Raw genomic sequence first — 24,148 nt, forward strand, 5'->3', positions numbered from 1 at the left:
TATAGGAGCGCTTTTTGTTCCATATTAAAGAACTCAAAGTGTTGTACAGAACAGCAACTTATACACAAAGCATTGACCGTTTATAGCTTTACACTTTGTTTTTCACCTTATAAATTCTTCATCACATTTCAACCTCAAAATTTCAGACAAACCTCAACCAAGAAGGTAAAGTATTGAAAAGACAGGACATTCAGATTTCAGAATGGATTATAGAAATGTTTTTGGTTTGCGGCAAACGGATTGCTTTGTTTGTTTTTTACGATTTAATTGTCTAAAGTTGTCCATTTGATGGATGGAAAAAGGGAATCAGAATCTTATTGGAGTATTAGGGCTTTTCTTATTTTTAGGATTGAAATAAACTGTTGCCTGCAGGACAGTCATTTGCAGGGTTCTCTCAAACAGGTTCTGCAGTTTGCAGAGTTTGCTGTCGGCTTTCATGAATCAGAGGGAAATTATGCACACACCTGGATACCCATAGGGACAAAAATTACTCTCCAGGTCATGCATTATAAATCACCATGAACAGCTGTAGGATGTACAAACACTTGTTGTGGTTGAGAAAGGTTAAAATCCAACAGAAGAAGACATGCTTTGTGATTCTGGCCACCCATGAGACTGAGCCACACAAGGAATGTGGAAGACGATTTTCTCCAACGGTCAATGTTGCCCCTAGGCTGCCTTGATCAAAAAAAGTCTCTTACTTTTTCTTTTTTGTTGCATGAAGAAAGTCCAAATGAAACATCTCTCTTCAGTTCCTTGAACATCCATGACACTGCAGCAGTTCCAGCTTTGATAAACCTAAACTCATCATTTGTTGTCTTTCTATTATGTTTTGTTGACTCCATGCTATTAAAACTTAGAATCAGTCTTCACTTGTTTTTTTTTCCCTTCTCCCTACAAAATTCTATCAAATGCCAGGTCAGTATTGTTTGTTATGCCTCACCTAAGGGTCTCACATGGGCAAATGGGGCATCTGTTGGCCACCAGAAAGCAAGCAAGAGGGAATCATGTGAGAAAGTGTGTGTGCAGCTCTTTAGTGTGTCTAGTGCAGAACTGATTTAGGGCCCCAGGCCACAGGAAGACGACTACTCTACACTCCAGGCACGTCTGTGAAGCTAGCAGCAGAGGAAGCACTATCGCCATTCAGCAGCGTTGACTGCAGACGCCTAAATGAGTCTGTTCTGTCCTGCAATGCCCAGCGTGGCAGTCCGCCACTTACTCAGCCTCTTCAGCTCCTAACATCCCCCCACCTCTCCTGCTGCTACATTCTGTCATGCTGTCCATCCTTCCCTTCTCTGTCTCTTTTAGTCTTGCCTCTCAACCATCACAATCTTGGTGTGATTCTCTCCTCCACACTCTGACATTCCTTGTCTATTCATGCATTTAATCCATCTGTCACTTTTTCTTTACATTCACAGTCCATCGTATCCACTCAGTGTGCTATGATTGGTCAGTGTCCATTTATTTCAGGATCCACACTCAACAACTTCACATGAGCTTAAATCACTGCAGGCTCTGCAGACGTGGAGCTTTTCTCCATATCTATAGGCTTTAATACTAAAATGAACATTTACATCCATTACAAGCATGTGACCAAATAATGAGGTTGTTGTTTTTGTTTTGTTCTTCAGTTTCCAAACAACATTGCTTTTTTTTAGTATCATTTTAAAGTACTTGTATTTAAAAGAAAAAGTGGCCAAATAACATTTCTTCAACACATTGACCTTTGTTTTTAGTTCAGCAACACATTGTGTATTTTAATATTATTATTTTCCACTTACTTTTTTGCCAATCATCATGCCTTTCTCCATTTGGTTGTAGTTTTGCCCATGAATTAAATCAATTTCTTTACCACGCTTTCACTATTTTTCCTTTTGCCTTTTAGAATACGTATGACATTGGATTCTTTGCAAAGACCTTTTTTATTTTTTTTTGTTGTGCTGATTTTCTGCAAAATACCTAAAATTGTCAGTGATAAATGTTGACAAAGTGTTCCAGCAGCCAGATTAATGAACAATGGAAGGATTATAATATTTGGTTTTGATTAAATCTGTTTACCTGTCTGCATATGATATTAAACCTCAGTGTAACCTCAATGTGGTCTCTCTCACAACTCATACTGTGGTTTCTGAGAGAGACCTTGTTGTTGTGCATATTTGTGGCGCTCCAGTAATGTTCTTAATGTCCCTCTGGCACCTGGAGGGTGATAGAAGCGGTATCAGGGATGGTGTGCTGATAGCTTGTGAATTCTAAAAGCTTTATCAGTCCCCTGCAGCCTGCCTGGACAGCTTTCTGCCATCTCCTGTGGGTTGCATTGAATATGGCTCTCCAATTGGGGTCATGGCACAAGCAGATATGGTGCTTTATTCCTTCATACCTCAAGGCAAAGAGGCAGAGGTCACATTATGAACAACAGCTTCAGGTTGGCAGATTTGACCACAAGCTAATTGACAAGAGTCTCTACAAAAGAAACATTTGAAGAAAAAAGAAAAACAGTTGAAATATATTTTGTCCTTCTAATAATTAAATATTTTGTCTGTGTATCACTTTTCTCTGTGGAGATAACGGAGTTCTTCTCCTGAAAGGCAGCTAAGAAACCTTTGATAGATTTCATTCTTGTACTGCAAGTGCCAGCTGAATCACTTAAGTGTTGCATTTCATTTGCCCGAAACACTGTCTGTCGGTCAAGGAATTTTCTGTAGAGATGCCACAAATTCCTAATAGTTAGAGCTTTGGCCCAAAGTCGGATCCAAATTTTTTGTTTTTCTTCAGTTTTGCTTCAATCTATCAAGAAAAATTTCTCTTTTTAGCACCAATAACATTAGGATTTCAAAGTCCGACAGGGTTTGTCACCCATTTTCTTTATGAATTTCCCTTAAAAAGAGAAAGGAACAAACTCTTCAAAAGAATGTTGACATCTAATCTTGTCCTTTGTGACTAAGGTGAAAAACCTTTTTGGAGCTTTGGTTGGCTTGTAAAATGCAAAGATGTAAATGCTTTAGCAGCTCTTGAATAGCTCCTGAGTTAAATTATTTTTGTTTGTTTTTGCTTTTCATTTATTGCATTTAGTGCTCATATATGAGGGTGAAAGGTTGATAAAATAAGCAGGTTAATATGGAACTCTCTTTTTGCTTGCCTTGGCTTCAAGCAGCTTCTAGCAGCTCAGTTTATACCCTTTGGTTTATCCTCCAGATCACAAGTGGGATTGATGGCCATGCCAAGGTAAAACAGGAAAATCTATTCTGCTCTCTTACTCCATCAATGCGGCACCGATTTTCAAATAAAACATGAATTTCTGTGACATGTGTTATTGCAACTCTGAAAATAATATAAGGTATTTATAAATCAATGACTATTCACTCCAAAAGGATTTTAACAAGAATGTATTTCTTTCTTAGACATTTGTACAATCAACGAGAGAATATTTCTGATTATTTTTTATTACTGACATATATATTTTTGTAACAAATTATATATGATGATAAAAATGTACATTCACTTTCAATACAATATTGTAAAATAACAGACCAAAGGTAAGGAAAGTAAATGTGGCCACAATTTAATCTGATTTTAATGCTCAAAAAATGAGAATCAATAGAAGATGCAGCATGCAAGGCTAGGGGAAGAAAAGACACTGTTTTACTGAGCTGTTGGGTTTTCTTTCTCCATGCCAAATGCAAGCATTTCTGCAGAAATCTGGGGTCTTTAGACAGGAAATGCAGGCGGTGACACAATTCCAGTTACTTTTTAACTGCATTTATCCCTCTTGCAAAGCTGCAACTGTGATCCAGACCTCTGTCACTCTCCAAAACGAAGCCAATTGCATAGAGGAAACTGGGATTATTTTTAGCTCTTCCTATTCAAACCAACAAGGAAAACTAGCAACAAAATAGGAAGTCATTCTAAAAAGGTTTGCATTTGCCTCACCTCTCAGGCCAGCAATTAAGGGTGATATACTTTTGTTTTGGTCACAAACAATTAGCCAACTGACTGGCTATGCGAATTGTGCACAGACTATTTCTCCTGCTTGTGGCAGGGAGCAGTGTATGACCCGTGGCCCTTTAATGCAGGTTTTTCCACCTCTTTTCAGAGCTTTTGTGCCTCATCTCTACTTTGAGATCAAAGTCACCGCAGCCAATAACATCATTAAGAAAAAAAGAAAAAAACTGTCTTCATCACCTATTACTGTCATTACTGCATGTACAGGTGTGTGGGCTTTGCTTCCTTCTATTTTTGAGTGGTTGAAACTTTCCTCCTCCTTGAACAACAATTCTGTTGGACTTTAGGTCACTTTAATATTCCTAACTGTATTTGTGGAGGTTTATTATTTAATTCTGTAATAATTTAGTCTGCCTGCGTTGTATTAAATTTTATTATGTTTAAGTGCCATCAGGTGGAAACATGTCTGTTATTGGCACAACGTTTTGAGCCACAATTTAACCAGACCTAGCATTATCAACGAAAATATAAGGTACAATTTTTGAGCAGAGAGGATAATATTAATGTCGAATGCCTCTGCAGCTTGGTTTCTTTGCAGGCTATATCAGATGTTAATGTGGTCAGATTTTACACAATTTTAGAAGTTACATGCATGCTTTTTTTCACTGCATTTTCTTGCATAAAAAGCACCCTATAAAATTGTTGAGATCTTCAGTAAAATCTTAAGAGCCTAAACGTAGGTCTGATTTAATCTGAAGTGAAAAAATAATTAAAAAAGACACTACAAAACACTTTGAAATTTCATCTTCAACTTACTGTGTTTAAGAAGAAGAATTTCTGATTCCTCACAATGAAAAAACATGGAGTTCTTGAGGCCAAGAACAGCTTTGGCAACTTTGTTACGCTCTGTGCTCTAACAGTGATTGATGTGCTCTTTGACCTGCACAGCTGAAGTGATGTTTCCAACAATTTGACCATGAAATTTCTAGCAGAGATTAAGTTATATGAACCATACTAAAGCAGAGGTGGTTTCCTAACACAAAATCATAAAATCACAGTCAAATTTACTGTTATTATTTCTTTTATCTTCTTTAGTTATATTTGAACATCAATGTGCAAATTAAAAAATATAAGCATCAAATCCTTATTTGCTTAATCTTAAGGCCGTGTCATACAGCCACTACGTACTAGTGATGGGAATTCCGCTCTTTTGAATCGGCTAACTAAAAAGAACTTGCTCTTTTGGCTCCCAAATGGCTCTTTAGATTGTTTTGCTGCTTTATTTAATTTATTATGCTAAAAAATATGGACATAATAAATAACTAATGTAAAAAATTAGCTTTTATTCAAGTATATGATATGTATATACCATTATTCCTTCCTTCAAAATAAATAATTTAAACATAAAACAGGTAACTACAAATCAACTTTTATCTACTGGTATATAACATTTTAACATAACATCGGTGGTGCATGTATGAAAATTCCATAGACAAATGTAGACAAACAGTCAAGAAAGCCACAAATTTGCGTATGCATCTTGCAAAACCCATGCACAAGCGCGTAAGATTTACATAATAATTGCGTATAATCTATTTAAAATGCACATAAACTGCTTAATTTTTAACAGCTCCAAACCAAATTATTAAAATGGCCTGTCGGCTGAAACCTTTAAAGGACATCGGTGCACATCTACAAATGACAAAACCAAGAAACACTTTTGAAACACGTAAATCAAACATGTATTACGAAAGACTGAATTTTATAAGTGGAAAATCCTCAAAATGTTTGTAGTGTCTTTGTGACATGGCCTTTACTGTATGTGTGTATAAATTCTCTTGCTAAAGCACATATTTTAATGTACAGTCCCTGACAAAATTCTTGTCGCTTATCCATTTTGTAGAAACAAAAGCGTATAACCTCACTTTTAATGAATCCATTGGTTTTAGAAATGTCGCATATGAAAGCTAAAACCCTCCCAAATTATGTTCAATATACTAAAATAAAATTGCTTCACTGAAGAAAGATTGATCATTTAATGAACACAAAAACGTCACATTTTGGCAAGACAAAAGTTTTGTCGCCTTGTCATGCACCCAATCCTAGATTACAGCATCACCTGTGATCAATTACTGATCAATCAATTAGTGGGTGTTTATAAAAAGAACCCCAGCACACCAGGCCTTCACATCAACTGCAACTTGACCTCTGACAACATGCGTAAGATTCACCCTGAGACCAAAGCGTTGATTATCAAGAGGCTGAAGACCAGATCCACTGCTGAGGTGGCTGACACCTTCCATGTGTCTCAGCGTCAAGTACAAAGAATAAGAAAAAGATTTGAAGAGACTGGAGATGTTTTTGACAAGCCCAGGTCTGGCAGACCCCGCAAGACAACTGCTCGGGAGGACCGTTTGTTGGTTCGAAAATCCAAGGACAGCCCCTTTTCCACTGCAGCAGAGCTCCACCAGGCCTGGTCACCTCAAGTTCCTGTGTCAACCAGAACAGTTCTTAAAATGGCTTCCATGGTCGAATCAGTGCCCAAAAACCAGCACTAAACAAAAGGCAATTGAAAAAACGTGTGGCATTTGCCAAGGCCCACAGCCTGCTAAAAGGATGGAAGGAAGGTGGATTTCTTAGATGAGTCTTCAGTTGAATTAAATCACAGCCGCCGCAAATATTGCAGGAGACCAACTGGAGCCCGCATGGACCCAAGATTCACCCAGAAAACAGTTAAGTTTGGTGGCGGAAAAATCATGGTCTGGGGTTACATCCAGTATGGGGGTGTGCGAAACATTTGCAGGGTGGAAGGCAATATCAATAGCCTAATATATCAAGAAGTATTAGCTACCTCTTACATTCCCAACCATAAAAGGGGTCAAATTCTGCAGCAGGATGGTGCTCCATCGCATACTTCCATCTCTACATCAAAGTTCCTCAAGGCGAAGAAGATCAAGGTGCTCCAGGATTGGCCAGCCCAGTCACCAGACATGAACATCATTGAGCATGTCTGGGATGGGTAGAATGAAAGAGGAAGCATGGAAGACAAAACCAAAGAATCTTGATGAACTCTGGGAGCCATGTACTGCTTTCTTTGCTATTCCTGATGACTTCATCGATAAATTGTATGAATCATTGTCAAACCGCATGGATGCTGTCTTTCAAGCTAATGGAAGTCATACAAGATATTAAATATGGATCTCACAGTAGCACTACCTAATTCACTGATGTTATGCAACATATTTTTGTTTTTGAAGTAAATTATTTGTTACATTTTCCCATTACTCTCTGTAGGCGACAAAACTTGTCTTGCCAAAATGTGACCTTTCTGTGTTCATTAAATGATCAATCTTTCTTCAGTGAAGCAATTTTGTTTTAGTATATTGAACATAATTTGGGAGGGTTTTAGCTTTCATATGAGACATTTCTAAAACCAATGGATTCATTAAAAGTGAGGTTATACGCTTTTGTTACTACAAAATGGATAAGCGACAAGACTTTTGTCAGGGACTGCATTTTCTGCACTATAAGCACACATAAAAACCTTAATTTATTTCTTTAAAAACACCAGTGTACTTTATAATCTGGAGCACTTTATTTATGCATTTATTCTGGTTGTGTTAACTGATGTTGAAGCAATTTTGAGATGTACACACAGCTCTGTCAGTCTGTTTTTTTTTTTTTTCAAGTTGAGAATAAGGTTGAAGATTATTGCAAATACACTAACAGGGCTAATGTGTGGCTGTGTTGGAAAGTGTTTTTTTTTACATGTTGTTAATAAGGTTGGGAGTTAGTGTCATTACAGTAAATCTTTTTAGTCATATCAGTCTGTTTTTGACATGTTATGAACAGTGTTCGAAGATACAGGTATTGTGAATACACTAACAGAGTGTCACAACCAAGTTCTAGGATTACTGTGAATGTGCCTTAAAGTGCCTTATAGTTCAGTGCACCTTATGACATACATTTAAAAATAGATCTTTCATAAACCGTGCGCCTTATAATCCAGTGAACCCTAAAATGCTGAAAATGCGGTAGGTAAAGTGTACATTATGTTTTAGGCTAATGGATGCTTTTCACTTTGAATTTATTCAAATTTGATTTTAAGCTGTGGATCCCTATTAACCTTTGGGTCGGTTTTACAATAACAGTACTTTATATGTATAAAATGTTTTCCACACATGAAAAGTAATAGAAAGACATAGTAAGCTGAAACTAAACAATTTTTAAAAAGACCACTTGTGTCAAACTATTTATTGAAATTTTAATTCGACAATTCCAACTAATACAAGTGAAGTCCTAAGTATTCCTCAAAGTCGTGAAATTGTTGTTTCAACACAGCTTTAAACCCCTTAAATTTTGTGTCTTTTTACTCAAGGGCAATAAATTCCAAACAGCAATCCTTTATACATATTGGATCTCTCCAAGGGCAGTACACGTTTCTCTGTAACAAATCGCGTTTTGGAATTATGTTAAGTGCTTTCAATGGGCTGACCTCATGCTCTGAATTATTTTTTTTTTTTTTTTTACTTTTGTAGGGTATTTCAGGGGAAAAGGATGAAAAAAGTTCAACTTCAATAGCCGCGGCACAAGATTTACCCTGTCAAATAATCTGACTGATGATGTCGGCTCTCTCGACCAACTTGTCATCGCAGTTTGAGCCTTTTTTGTGGTTGAGTGCTGACACGTCATGTCCCTGTGATTCCTGCCGAAGGGCTTTCTTTGTTTTACTCAGATGTACAAAAATAACTTGTTAAAAAAAACATTTGTTGTTGGTTTTTTTCGAAATGTATTTTAAACTTGGCATTGAAGTGTGAAATGTTAAAATTTCTTTTATTGCCATTTACCTGTATCAAATATCTGTCATTATGGGGCTAAATGTGACATACTCACCTTGGGGCAGTTTGTTTAAAGATTTAGGAACCTAAGATTAAATCACATTTCAGTTTTTTTTTTTTAATTTAACTAATCAAAATGATCATTTCTCACATTTAATGTATAAAACAAATCAGATCCAATGATCTGATTTAGAATCAGCTTGGCTATTTAACTTTGAGCCTTTGTTATGCTATGTCATTTATGCCCAGAGCTATTGTGGAACTTCTTTAGCCCTTTTAAAGCCTTTTGTTTCAGACCAAACCAATTGATTCAGTAAATTACACTGTGCACTGTATTATCATGCAATAACATTAGCTATTTTCTTTTATTATGCATGTAGATGGTTATGACTTTCCAACTTTTCAAAGTTCATAAACCTACTTTTCCATTGCAACTCACATTAAAGTCCAAATATTTGTTTTCATTTTAATTATATGCAATATCTAAATAAAACTACTTAAGAATCAAGATCATAGATCATTTATGAAATACCAGTCTGCTGTTGCTAATTATCATGCTAGAAAAACAGGTGTTGGAAAAAAAATGTTATTAAAGTTATTGGCATCAAGGATGCATTATATATATGTATACACACACACACACACACACACACGCACGCACACACACGCACGCACGCACATTACCAAAATTATGAACATGCATTTATTTAAAAAAAACTAAGAAAAATTAATGTAAGTGTTAGAAGAAAATTCCTGTTTAATTTCTTATTATCATAGAGGTTTTGAAATGATACAATACAATTCACAAAAGATTGATTAAATATGATTATTAACTAAAGCCAAGTAGAGTTTGATTTATTGTTTGAAAAGGAGTGGGAAGAAGTGACATTATCATATTACGTTATCTACTGCACCTTGACGACCGGTTTGGGAAAATATCATCTATCATTAATTTAGACCATAGTGTGAAAAACAGGTTGGAGACCACTGCTCTAGAAGCTTCCTGTTAGTCTCAGTGGTTGTGCTGATGATGCAAACGTTGCTGTTTCTAATGGTCAGACTGTGCTGTGCAGTGTAGTGGAGTTTTTAGTCCTTTGGGCGATGTTTAATAGGAAGTAGGTTCTTTACCTTTAGTTTGCTCTACCAGCCTGGAACTGAGACAAAGAACGGAAACGAGGAGGGAAAAAGCGGGGGAAATGAGCTGAAGGCTGGACCAGGCTGAAGGAACATTGAGCATTAATATCATTTCAAGCAAAAACTTTAAATAGCACATGTCAGCACTTCAAAAGTTCATCCATTACCCCACTTTGCTTCAAGATGGAAGAATCATTTGATCTAACTTTATATGGAGCTTCTGCTATAAAATATCTATATTATCTTTAAAATCTTAAATAACAGACAAGTAGATGAACAACATTTTGCTAGAATACAACCTTGTGTTAATTTCTTAAATTACATTTTACTTTAAGGGGTATAGGACTGGTCAGTGGGAAACCAGGGTTCATTTCCCAGGTCTCCCTCTGCTGGTCCCCAGCCCAGATAAAATACAGGTTTGGATCAGGAAGGGCATGCAGCTTAAAAATCTTGATTTGCATTGGTGACCCCTGAAGGGATGTGCTGAAAGATGAACGAGACTTAGTAAAACAACATGCTGCTATAGCATCGCCACATTGCTTAGAAAGAGATTTCTGACTTTTTTGTAACCTGGGACAAGCGTTTTGGAGTTTCATGGTGATTAGGTTGTCCCAATCCTTTGACTGGATGAGTGGGTGCCTTTAAACTGCAAGGACTTGAGGTCAGTGTTCATTGTGTAAGTGGCATTCAGTTTCTTTTTTTTTCTAGGAATAGGGCCTTCAAATATTGTGTGCTTACTGCTTTGAACTGCTGTAAATGCCAATAAATTTTGACATTTTTTTAAAAGGAAGTGAAACAACAGTATTGTATATGCCAAGTATATGGGAGGGTATTTGGCGGAGTAAAGGACAAACAGTAAACATGACCATCAGTACAACAAAGTGTCTGCAATAAAGCTACGGTTTACATTAATTTGGAAGTTTTAGATGTTGGATAAATTCCTCTCCAGCTTTGGATATAAGACTGAAGAAGCAGTTTGGTAGCCTGAAAGGTGATTTTCAATAAATTGCTCTTTCAGTTTTTATCAAAAATCTTGCTGATTTTAAAATACTTTTATATCAGAAACTGACCCTTAAACCATATTTTTATTTTATTTTTGGTTCTACTAATGCTCAAATTTGGCCCACATGTTTAGCCAGCTATTACATATGGTCACTTCTATAGATAGAATGTCCCTAAAGGATTTGCCAATGCCCGAAACACAACTTAACCCTTTAACACTAAAGTCTTTACACAATTTACATAACTCAGCTGATATGCAACAATTTTTTAATGTAAAGTGTTGCATATTACTACAAAGCTGCTTTTCTCCGTGCTGCTTTCATCCGTCGGAATGAAGTTAATTGTGCTAACAGTCGAAGAGTTATGGTAGTTCAAAAAACCCTTTGACAACCCAAATGTGAAATGGTTAACTGAGGTCCTTGCAATAAGAATACACAACACTACACTCTTTTATATGAGTGCAAATACACTACACTACAAATACAATATGAGTGCTATGTAAAGCCTTTGTTCCATGCCCCTGTGAGGGGGGGTTGACCCGCATGGGTGCTGCAGGTTTTTGGGTAGTCTAGGCCCATGCAGAATAGTAAAGAGGACTGGATGTATCTTAATGGGAGTGTAGGTGTGTCTTGCAGTTCCCATGAGGGTCGTATGGCTACATCTAGGGATGTCATTAAAATGAGACACAGGACTATACGTGAAGTAAGTGTATCGTAAAGTATTTGAGAGGATACTAAGTTACATGCACTTATGACGTACGAGTGATGCTGTCATACGGTGTCCTTATGTCACACTCTAGTCATCAGTAAGGTGCGAGCACTAGCCTCTTACTAACCTGCGCAAATACACACGCACTGAGGTTCTTTGGTGTGTGGAAGGCCACTTATTGGAACTGTCTATGACACCATAGTTGCAATAGCTACTATCTATGCTCTGCTCTCCTGGAGTGGTGGGATTACAAACACGGACAAGAAGAAGCTGGGCAACCTGATAAAGGGGGCTAGCTCTGACCTAGTGCTGCCCTGTGCATTCAGTGACCTTGTGCAAAGAGAAGATGTTAGCAAAGCTGTCTAGGATATGGAGCAATCCCTCTCACTCCCTGTATTAGACAGTTGGAATGTAGGGGAGCTCTTTTTAGCCACAGACCACTGCACCCTCAGTGCAAAGAATGTTAATACAGGCCCTTTTTCCCGACAGCAGTCAGACTGTAATGTTGCTATGCATGCTGTTGACTGGTGCTGTTTTTGTTTCCTTTGCTCCCCTGTGCATTAATGACTGTTTTAACTGCTATTTCATATCAGTAATTAATAGTGTTTTCTACAAAGTTTGAAGTATTTTTAAAGTTACAGTTTCACTGTTTAATAATAATATTTTGCATAAAGTAATTACAATTTTCTATTTCTTTATCTTGTTTTTCATGTTTATACTGTATACACTATAGCCCCTATGTCTCGGACTGAACAGTAAAAGGAAAGGACGGCAAAAATGATATAGAAAATATTAAAATTTATTTTCAAAAAACATCTGGATAGACAAAATGGACCCTTAACAGAAGTCAAAGTAACAAAAATAATTAAAGCTATAAATTAAAAAAAACCAACAGAACAAACAAACTTACTTAAACTAATTGGAAACACAAGGGGTATGTATAGTGGCTGATCAGACCAAGTAGATAAACAAGGGGGAACGGAAAAAGACTAAGACAAACTACAAAGTACAGCAAACAAACAAAATTAATGTGCATTCTATGGTAAATTAGCACAAAAAAATAAAACTAATGAACATCAAATAGAATTTAAAGTAAAGCAATGTTCAACACAACAAGAGTTTCTTCTCCCCCGTGCGATGGTCTAGTCCAATCAGCTGCCTGCTGAATATAATGCCTCTACTAACTGGTAGGCCTCATTTGATGGCTCCAGCAGCAGCAGCAGCAGCAATACTCACCTCTAATGAAAGTACATTGAAATTAAGCTTAAAATATATGTTTATACATTTTATATTTAAACCTAACAAAAGTGTGTTTTCTTTGTGTTTTGTTTGAAAAGAAAACATGTAAAAGTGAGTGCACAATGTAAAGTGAGAAAATATACTGTATGTAGTGTAGGTGCAGGAGGTTACTGCCCTGATGGGGTGGCAGCCATCCCCCCCTTATTTCATTCTTATTTTACTAGTAATTAACTAGTAATTTTAGCTTATTTGTTCTCATTACTGAAGTACTTTGTGTAAGCAAAGGCCCTGGTTCAAATCCCAGCTGGGACCTTTCTGTGTGGAGTTTGCATGTTGTCTTTGTGCATGAGTGGGTTTTCTCTGGGGACACTGCCCCCCCCCCCACCCCCCACCCCCACCCACACACACACAGTTAGAAAAAAACATGCTTCATGGGTTAATTACTTGAAAGTGTCCCCAGGTGTGCATGTGGGAGTGTGTGTGGGAGTGTTTGTGTACCCCGTCTTCGGCCAACAGTTGCCAGGACGGGTTCCGGTAACCCTGTGACACCGAAAGGAAAATGGCGGGTTAAGAAGATGGATGGATGGATGTGAAAGAGACGTGTAGTAGTGATAGCTTGCATTGTTGAACATAGATTATTTCTTGTCAACATTTTGTGCTGCATTTGGTTGCAAGTTAGAGGCTACAATTACTGTTTGCTGATGATGGTTTTATTGTTGTTGTCCACACTGATTAGTTTTTTTGTTATTTGCAGTGATAGAAACAAATGTATTCATAATGCTATTGAAAAACAATTGAAATAAGTAGAATTTAAATTCGTTTGTGTTTGAAAATATTGTACTTGCAGCTCCATTGGCAAATTTTCATTTTGACCCTTGGAGGCAAAAAACTTGAACCTCCCTCACTAAAAGTAAAAAATGTAGCTTTCTTTAAATTCATGCATTGTGAACCCAATTACAATACTGGATTATAAACGGCACCATGTCAGAGAATGGGAAAACGTTTCCAATTTTATGAATATTTTGGTACAAGCCACTACTTGTTTTGATTTTTTTTCCCACTCAGATTTTTGTCTCTTGTTTCTCTCCTAGAGTCACCATCAGCAGCACCATCAGAGCCATCCTGTGTGTCCATGTGTGCACACTCTTGTGATATCCTGCACAATATGTGCATGTGAGATGAGAAGAAGCTAAGTGGCTACAACAATTTCTTGGATCATCAGCCTTTTGTGCTGCAGGATGAAGAAGAGTCTCGCTCTGCTGTAAATCAAAGGTAGGTGAGGATGTTTCAGAATCAGTGGGCTGTTTTCTGCTGTGTTGATTGACACTGTGGCTGGTGAGACAGAGAGAAAGAAAAGGATGACTGACAAAGAGTTTAGGCAAAGGTCCATCTGCCATCTGTTTGCTGTAAGATTGGGGACGGAGGTCTGTCAGCTCTGTGTGTGCAGAAAAGGAAAAAAAGGTTGGTAGAAATGCTGCTATTGCAACATTATGTAGACATCTGGATTTCACTAATTGAGCATCCTGCTATGGTAATTGAGTGCAGTTTTTAATCAACTGTTGAAAAAATAGTGACCTGCTCAAACCTGGAAATTCAGCAACTTTGGTAACATAGCCAGGTATTATGCAGCAGTAAACCAGGTGCAACAGCCCGACTGGTAGTAAGTTCTGGTTCAGCTCCTGTATTGCGGCACTGTCTAACAAACCTCCTGTACGAGCAAGATGTAACATTCCCCAGTCACTCGTTGCACTCTGCACTCTTCAATTGTTTAAACCCCTGGCGATGTGATTTAATCTTGTACAGAACATAGACATCTGGGCAAAAAAAAAGCAAACCTGTACAGAGGATGCAGGTGGCTTATACAAAATGTGCAAGATCAGAGCCACAAGGGAACTGCAAGACACATCTGTGCTTCCTTTAAAATGCAGCTGCACTTGTCTGTGACCCTCCACGAGCCTAGACAAACCAAAAACTCATAGAACCTTAGGGGTCAACCCCTAGACAGGTGAATGTGAATAAGGCATTAGTTGTTATATGTTAGGAGAGAAAATGCACTCTAGAATAAACGTTGTTTAACAGGTGCCATGTTTTAGCAAAGCTATTAGTTTCTATGTTTGCAGTCCCCGAACAGGCTGGGATTACAATAAATTCTCAAGGCTGTATATATACTAAGTGTACCAATCCCCCTCTCTAACATCCCTCTCTCTTCTTCCCTTCTTTCCTTTTCCGTCCGGTCCAACACCAAAGATTTTCAAACATGATTGAAATTAATAAAGTTTGGCCTCAATTACAAAAGGGGTTTATTCAGACATACCTTTGGTTTGTCTGAAGATTAATAACCCCTGTTGTTAAAGTAAAATATGTCCAACACAAGAGGCCCTCAGTTCTCACCTGCTTGCCCAGCTGTTGGACAGGACAAGTTAAAAAAAAAGAAAAAAAAAGTGTACCAATCCCCAGCTAAATGAGTCTGGAAGGATTGATTGTGGAAGTGAAATGTTTTGCACTGTTTGTGTGTTTTCTTTTACAGCCACTACGTACATTTTACGCATATTGCATGGATAAAAATTGGTCATACGTGAGAAAAGTTGTGGTTTTTAAGTGAAATTTTAACAGATCTATCACAAATAAACCATTAAAACCACAGAAGAAGTAGGAGTAAACCACACAAAGAACACTCAAATCAACATGAAGCGTGTGTGATTATTGTGCTGTCTGTATGCAACTCATTAGTGATTTGTGTGTCAATTACATAATTTGAATTTGAAATATGCACCGTATACGTGATATAAAAGTTATACATCGATGGTGCATGTGTGAAAAGTCAGTTAGACATACATGGAACGGTTGTGGAAAGTCACAAATTTGTGTATAAATCTCGCAAAAATCACACAGAATTGCATATGATTTACATAATAAGCAACGTAAAATTAGAATTTGAACGACATCTTGTGTTATTGTGTTAATTTTAGTTTCCTGTATACTTTTTTGGCATTCGGAGCAGACAGCAAAGTAAGAACTTCATTTTGCAGGGAAACCTGTTTCTTACTGTGCATATGACAATAAACCCTTTCAATCTTGAATCTTAAAATACACATAAACTGTGTAATTCTCAACCATCCAAAAATTTTGGACAGCTCAAAACTGAATTCACGTAAAGACCAATCAGCCAAAACCCTTTGACGGAAATCTGTGCACATAGACAAATTACAAGCCCAAGAAACACTTATGACGCATGTATCAGGAAAGACCGAAATTTCATAGGTGGAAAATGCGCCAAATGTCTGTGTGACACGGCCTTTACATTAGTCAAATTGCCATTGGTCTGGCTAACATGATGTCACTGTCTACTGCCGTATGTGTCTCTGATGCTCCCACCCTGGAAATAACGGGCTCTCACCATTGCCCTGTCTATTGGACATCAAAGCAGCCTTACCTTGCCACAGGCGATAATCCAAGGATATACATGCTTTCATCATATCTGCTGTGTCAAATAAAAGCGATATGATTGTAATGTCGACGTGCGTCACACTTATCTCATATATATTTCACTTAAATGTCCATTTTTAAGTTTTCTTTGAAATATAACTGTTTTTATTTTTGGTATCTTGACTTATTTTTTATTGGAAGAATTAAATGAAGCCCTTAGTCCAAAATATGTTCACGGTTATGTTCATCCAACCCGCTGGTCAACTTTTCATCATGTGGTCCATTTCTAATCAGCTGGGTACTGTGCATTATAATTGGACAACTTTCAGTGAACATCTGTGTATTTTTTCATTCCATCAACGTGGTAGCTGAAAAAGAAGTCAGTTTCTCTTTTGATATGGAAGACGTTTCACCCCTTATCTGAGAGGCTTCTTAATTCTGAAATACTGGGGTGCAAGAGCAGGTTCTATATCCTTCAAGGAAGAAAGTGTTCACAACATGACTCCCTTATACTGCTTAGAGAAAAATAGGCTGAGAAAAAAGTGGTTTTGGGTTGTTGTAAGTCCTACCGTTCGTAGCTGTTGTGAGAACGGACAGCCTTGTCTGCTTCTCTGGGTAAAACCAGTGTGTCGGGTTTCAAGAGAAAGTTTGGCCCATTGTGGTTCCGATGTGTAGACCACACCTGGATCAAGATCAAACCCAAATTAATTCTGTGGACAAAACATCAAATTCACTTGGGAGGAGAACAGCCTGCCTCTCATGACAACAAAAATAGTAAGCTGGCAAATTCAAAATCCAGTCAGTTTTTGTGAAGATCGCTAAAATCAATTAAAGAAAGCCATTTTTTGTGTTTCTATTTTTTATTTTTTTGTTTTGAAAACAGATGAAGCACGTCTTAGAAAAGTGAAGATGAAAGATTCCTTACATCATTTAAAAACTTGCACAACATATTGCAGGGTGATAAACATAGATGTAATACAGATGAAAGAAACTTCTTTAGGTTTCCTTCATTAAATGCTGTCCCTCAAACAAAAAAGTCTGGTAAACAGGACTGCGACTTGATGAAAAACAAGGTAAACAAATAAAATTAAAAACACATCCAAACATGCATCAAAAACTGCTCTCCTTCTGTGAGCAAGACAATGTAAAAAAAGAAAAAATCAGAAAAAATAGAAAAAAAGGTTTTTATCGTAAGTTGTTTATTGAACCATAATCCTGCAGTGTGTGCGTGAAAAGGGATAACTTTATTGAGATTTTTTTTTTAGCTGGGAAGGTTTTGTCAATCCTTGTAAAATGGACCCATTAAATCATCAGTCTTTTACAGTCTTCCTCTAAAAGGAGTTAAAATAAACAAGCTGAATGAACTTTTGCCTTTAGAAAACTTTATCTAACTGTCTTGGCAATTTAGAGATGACCAATTTGAGTAGAAAAGTTCTGTATTGTATGAAAAAGCATTTACACAGGAGTTCTTTTTTTCATTCTCCTTTTTTTTGGCAGCCATTATTACTGTCAATCACTTCATTTGTACAATTTCTGTACAAATGCTCCTTTTTGACACTATAGTAGATGAGAAGATCAAACACGGTTCTTCTATGAGTAATAAAGACTATGTTTTCTTGTATAAAAATAATGATTTACTTTAGCTGATGGTCTGAAGCGGGATTTTTTTTCATTAAAAATATTAAAAACCACCATAAACCATATTGATTTCTCATGACCTTAATAAAAAGTTAAAAGTTAAGGTCCCGTTAGCAGTCACCCATCTAGGGCTACATTCACACTGCAGGGCTTAATGCTCAATTCCGATTTTTTGAAAAACTCAGATTTTTTGCAAGGCCGTTCAAATTTCCAATTAAATGCGAACTTTTGTGAAGAAATGACCCAGAAGTGACCCTCATCAGCAGAAGAGTACTCAACGGGGAACGACGTCACTGTTGTTTGTGGAAGTAGCTAACGTTAACAATGGATGTCAACAACAGTGTTGCTAACAGCGGAGCTCTTTTTGCATTATTACATTTTTTTTCACAAAGGAGCAACCACAATTACAATTTTCTCATTCTAAGAAGGCATTGGAGCCAGGATCGTCTGTACCCACTGTTGTGGAATGGGGATGTTTATGTGCTGCGGCCGTGCGCGCGTGTGTTTGTGTAAGAGATAGGAGAAGAGCGCGTGCAGCGCAGGAGGTAGTGAGAGGGGCAGTGTAGGCGCGCATTCATGTTGTGTGTTACGGAGGAAGGAGAACGATAATAAAAGAAGGCTCCCCCCGGCAGAACTGCTATTGAGTCTTTATTAACCCGCTCTAGAGAATCTGAGGGTCCCCCACGCTTTTGACCACTGTCGGAAAGGGAAAAAAAGTCATCCCAGGAAAGGTTCAACACCACGCCCGGTTGCGATGAGAGCCCTTGAGTTTTACCTGAAAAGAGCGCTCACCCCAAATATTAATGAAATCAGTGACCTCGCTTCCCTTCCACTGACTGGTCTCAGCAGCATCGTCCGCCATGGTTGATGTTTATGTTCTCGTTCCCACCTACTTCCACACAGAATTAAAATAAAAATAAAATAGGTTTATAGTTATAAATATAATTATAATAATAACTAATAATAATTATATAATATAAAATTATAATTAAAAAAATCATATAAATATAATAAAAATAATAAAAAATATAAAATAAAATTTTCTTTAGTTGATTACATATTATTTATGTGTTGTTGCTGTAATTATTCAATGTTTGCAGGTCTTATGTGTGTCTCAACTCTGCATAAAACCAAACAGCTTATTCTACTATTAATTGTTTTTTGGTAAATTGTCTGATCTACAACAACAAAAAAGTGGTTATTGTGTGCTCAGTAAATCACTGCTTATTGCTAATCTGCCAGGGACACAGTAATATATTTAGGGATCTATATATTCTCCTTTTTTATGGTATTTTTTAATGCTTGTTTATGCAGATGTGAGAGGCAGATGAAAGTCTCAGAACATAAAGTAATAATAAAGTAATAATAATTATACCAATGTCCTCTTGTCTTGATTGGAACAGAAACTTAAGGAAAGGTAATTTTACCATGCAACGCCACACCAATCACTTAGACACTTCTATTGCACTTGTACTTTGTTTAATTTCTGAGACAACTAGCTGTGCAGAAATCAGTTTTTTATAACGTACTTGATTGGACTTGATTCCAGTGGTATCCATCTTGTGTTTCTGTGTTTCCATGTATTCCTAGAAGAAAACAAATATAAATGCAAAATAATCCTTGTGATGTGTAAAAAAGCTCATGTTTCTGTGGGCAATCATATGCTAAACAGTGAATATTTCTCTTCATCCAACTTTTATTGCATTTACCAAAAAAAAAAGGACAAATCTGGAAGTTAATGCCAACAGCACTAGCACTCATGCACCCACACACAACCTGATGCTGATACACAAAAAAAAGAGAGAAAAGACGAGGCATGCTTATTGCTGTGTACTTGTGCAAGAAGCATCTTAAGCATAAAAAAAAGGTATCAGCTTGTCCGCATTCTGCACCTTTTTTATCTCATCTCTTCATAATGTACCCTATATCGTAACACATGCACTCCGTCTTGACAGACAGATATGAATGTTATGACTCTTGTGCTATAAAGCCTGACATTGTGCTTTTTGAAAATGGATAAACAGAACCACCATCCAGCAACTGAAAGGGCAAGGCTTAATGGTGAGAAAATGTCTTTGCAAATTATACACATCTGCCTCAGCCTTGAAAGATCTCTGCCAAAGGTTTGTGAATGTGAATATCATCTTGTTCACTTTTTTGTTCAGTCCACACCTGCCTACACTTTCCATCAAAAACAGTATCAAAATATGTTGCATCGTTTTTAATTAATAACAATAGAGTTGCAGTAGATTGCTTGTTGACCCTTTTAACAAAATGATAAAATGGAAAAATTTGAAGAAAAGACACACTTTCAATTTCACCATATTATTCAAGTGGTTTATAAAAGGAAGTCAGTCAACAACAAGTAGGCAACTATTAATTAAACAAGGAGTTGTAGTGAGATTAATTTTCTGTACTGACAGTTTTTGAAAATGCATTTCTTTACAAATGATACAAAATTACCCATTCATTATCAGATTAGGAGTAAAAGCTGAAGTATACAGGTTGCATATCACCACAATCGATTAGCATCTAAGCATAAATAGACAAAAAAAAACACTATTTGTTTGCACATCTTCCCTTGTTCTAACACAAGTCTCGGCAAGTAAAGCTAAGCTCACGCTGGCATAGTAAAGACCAATTTAAATTCATTTAATAGGAAACACACTTTGCATTTTTGTTCCACCCTACTACACCCTCAGGTGGGTTTGGTTTGTCAGGAGTCCAAATGAATGAACTCTCAGTGCATTCTACAGGGAGTCACTTTCTCCAAGGCACCAGCTAAAATCTGCGACTGACAGAATTTGACTTTTTACTGACTTTGGCTCCGATGAAGTAGTTTGAGGAGATGGTTTCAGTTTTATTGCCTGCAAATAAAATTTTGCATAAGATGAAAGTATGGGATATCACTGTGCTGCAGATGGTATAATATAGCCTCTCAGTATGACTTAGTCAAAGCATTCTCTTTTGCTAACGTGCAAATCTTTCTTCTCAGGCCTAGTGCAAAACACTGAGCTGCTGTGGTCATTAACTGTCACTTCATCACTTGTGCTTGCAGGACTGAAGAAAAGTCCTCTTTTCCAGCTTAGCTGAAACAACACCTTGCATGTCTGATGAGCTCCTTCTCATTTTCAGAGCAAGTTATACACACTTCACACTCAAAAAACGTTCACTTTGAATGAACATAAAAAAATTATGGAAAGGATTTCCACATGATTAGATTGCGTTACTTGAACAAAAATGAATCATGTTGGTCCTACATAATTTATTTGGGTTGGCTCAACTTAATTAATTTAGGTTGGGTCAACTTAATGTATTTAGGTTCAAACTAATAAATTTAAGTTGATTCAATTTAAATAGAGCAGTTGCACCCAACTTTAAATTGATATTGTTGCTCACTCTAAAAAGAAAAAAGTTGATCCAATTTAATTGAATCACTTCAATTGGTCACACCTAAGTAAATTAAGTTTATTTAACTTGAATTTCTATTTATTTCTATAATTTTATTTATTCATCTGTAATTGATATGTTGTTCCAAAGTTACAACCAATGGGTCTTTTAATTTTCACATCAAAGACATGAATTACCCAGCAAAGTCCCACATCACCAGACAGGAGCTCAACTACCGCGAACTCTGTGTTAAGTATTGGAACATTAACAGTTTGCCACACAAGGGGGTTGGTCTTCATCCTCTACCAAACTTTAACTCATGGTGCAAAAAAAAATAAACATAACAGTTTAAATCACTAGTTAAAACAGAGTAAAACAGCTAGACAATAAAACCCATGGACAAAAACTCACACTTAGACCCCAATCTGCCCAGATAGACAAAGAAAATGGTATCCCACAATTCCTTGCGATTACTAATGCATCCAATTTAATGGTATCATGTTGGATCAACATGATTGAAATTAGTAACTTTTAAATGGATTATTTTTATGTACAATCGACATGATTCATTCACGTAAGATTTACAAACATAAAATTTTCTGGTTGAAATGACAAGTTACTTTTTCGTTAACTTAATTGGCTGGTAATTTCCTTTTTTTGAGTGCACTTTCACCCGCATGCGTGTGTGTACTGTAAACTTGTGTGTATCGTACATATGTTAAATGAACCATTTGTATTTGTGTGTTGACTGAACTCTGCCTCAGGCTGCTCCTGTCTTTGTTGATGTTAGGCCCCCTGCCTTTTTCCTGCCTCTTTTCCCTGCTGCTCCTGAGAAGTAGAGATAAGGTGCTCTGATGTTTGTCTTTACCCTGGCAGATTACTGAAGCAGGCAGATACAAGGACTCTGGCAGATGGCTACAGTACATGTGAGGCCACAGCGCAACTTGCTCTGAATGCTTAAAGATGACCAGAAGGTCAAGTCACCATCGTCATTCCACCGCACTTCTTTTTCCTGGATTTGTTTCTCAGTGATGTACTGATCAGAGAGGCAGACATTAGACAGTATCATGTCGGCAATTGTCATTTAAGATTAATTGGTCTGGAAAGTAATTATATCATTGATATATGCAATGGCAGTTAGAAGGGTTAATAATACATATGATTTGAGGGGCCACATAATATTTGCCACATAACAAGGCACATTTAAAATCCTTGATTTTATCGGGTTCAGGTCAGAACTCTGTGGAGACCAGTCAAGTTCATCCACACCAGACTCTGTCATCCATGTCTTTATGGACCTTGCTTTGAGCACTGGTCCACAGTCATGTTGGTAGAAGAAGGGCCCCACTCCAAACTGTTATCACAAGGTTGGGAGCATGGAAGTGTCTAAAATGTTTTGGTATTCTAAAGCATTCAAAGTTTCTTGCACTAGAACAAAGGGGCCAAGTCTAAGTCCTGAAAAAAAAAAACACACCATAATTCCTCCTCCACCAAATTTCACACTCGGGACAATGCAGTCCCAAATGTACCGTTCTCCTGGCAACCTCCAAACCCAGACTTGTCCATCAGATTGCCAGATGGAAAAGCGTGATTCGTCACTCCAGAGAAGGTTTCTCCACTGCTCTCGAGTCCAGCGGCGGTGTGCTTTACACCACTGCTTTCTACGCTTTGCATTGCACTTGGTGATGTGTGGCTTGGATGCAGCTGCTCGGCCATGGAAACCCATTCCATGAAGCTTTCTGCGTACTGTACTTTGACTTATCTGAAGGTCGCATGAAGTTTGGAGCCCTGTAGCAATTGACTGTGCAGAAATTTAGCGACCTCTTTACACTATGCGCTTCAGCATCCGCTGACCCTTCTCCGTCAGTTTATGTGGCCTACCACTTGGTGGCTGAGTTACTGTTGTTCCCAAACTCTTCCATTTTGTAATGATAGAGCTGACAGTTGACTGGAATATTTAGGAGGGAGGAAATTTCACGACTGGATTTGTTGGAAAGGTGGCATCCTATGACAGTTCCATGCTGGAATTCACTGAGCTTCTGGAGCGGCTCATTCTTTCTCAAATGCTTGTAAAAACAGTCTGCATGCCTGATTGCTTGATTTTATACACCTGTGGCTAGGCTAAGTCATCAGGACACCCGATTCTGATCATTTGGATGGGAGAGCGATACTCAAAGTAAAGTTGTGTTTCTCAGACTCTTTTGTCTCGCTTAATGCCCCTTATACATGAGATCAAGAACTTGGCATTTATTGAAAGCGCGCTTTATAATCAGATTGTGCGAAAAATACGGTAATCAAGTTTTTTGTTACGGTTGTATATGATGTGTTTGAGAGATACTATTTTGAGACCCCTCACCATTCACTTCCAAAGTTTAGAGGAAAGCAGAGTTTGGGTAAATCTATCCATCTGATCACAATTACAGATATCTAGCTTTCGTTTAATTTTATTTTGCATGTTCTTAATCCATCAGTCTGTAATTTATAGAAGCCACTGTTCCACATTCTCCTTCTAAAGGATGATGAAGCAAGAGAGATTTCTTTGTCGTTGTTCTCCCAGCAGCTATTATGACATTTTTAGTATTGTTTCTAGACTAAAATTAGCTATTATATGAATATCTTAGTGCATGTGTAGAGTTGTTTCAAGAAACAAGTTTTCAAATCTATGTTTTTACATGTAGGAACTTTTGTCTCTTTAAAATTCACCCTGAGAGAAGTGAGCTGGGACCCTGTAGGGTATGATAAAAGGAAAAATAGTTTGTGTAAAACTCCCTAATTAGCCCTTTTTAGTTGTGCAAAGAACACTTGAGAGAAAATTGCTGCATCTCTTATACTTC

General features: G+C 37.3%; 1 protein-coding gene across 3 annotated transcripts in view; it reads left to right on the forward strand.

Annotated features, from left to right (window-relative positions):
• grik4 (glutamate ionotropic receptor kainate type subunit 4) overlaps positions 1-24,148 on the forward strand; it is a 382,616-nt gene that overhangs the window by 84,198 nt on the left and 274,270 nt on the right. For all 3 annotated transcript variants that reach the window (XM_023961354.1, XM_023961355.1, XM_023961356.1), the window contains exon 2: positions 13,952-14,132. The gene's annotated coding sequence lies outside the window, so the exon portion shown is untranslated. The remainder of the gene's footprint in view (positions 1-13,951; positions 14,133-24,148) is intronic.

Source organism: Oryzias latipes, chromosome 13, assembly GCF_002234675.1.
Source record: "Oryzias latipes chromosome 13, ASM223467v1".
Taxonomy (NCBI): domain Eukaryota; kingdom Metazoa; phylum Chordata; class Actinopteri; order Beloniformes; family Adrianichthyidae; genus Oryzias; species Oryzias latipes.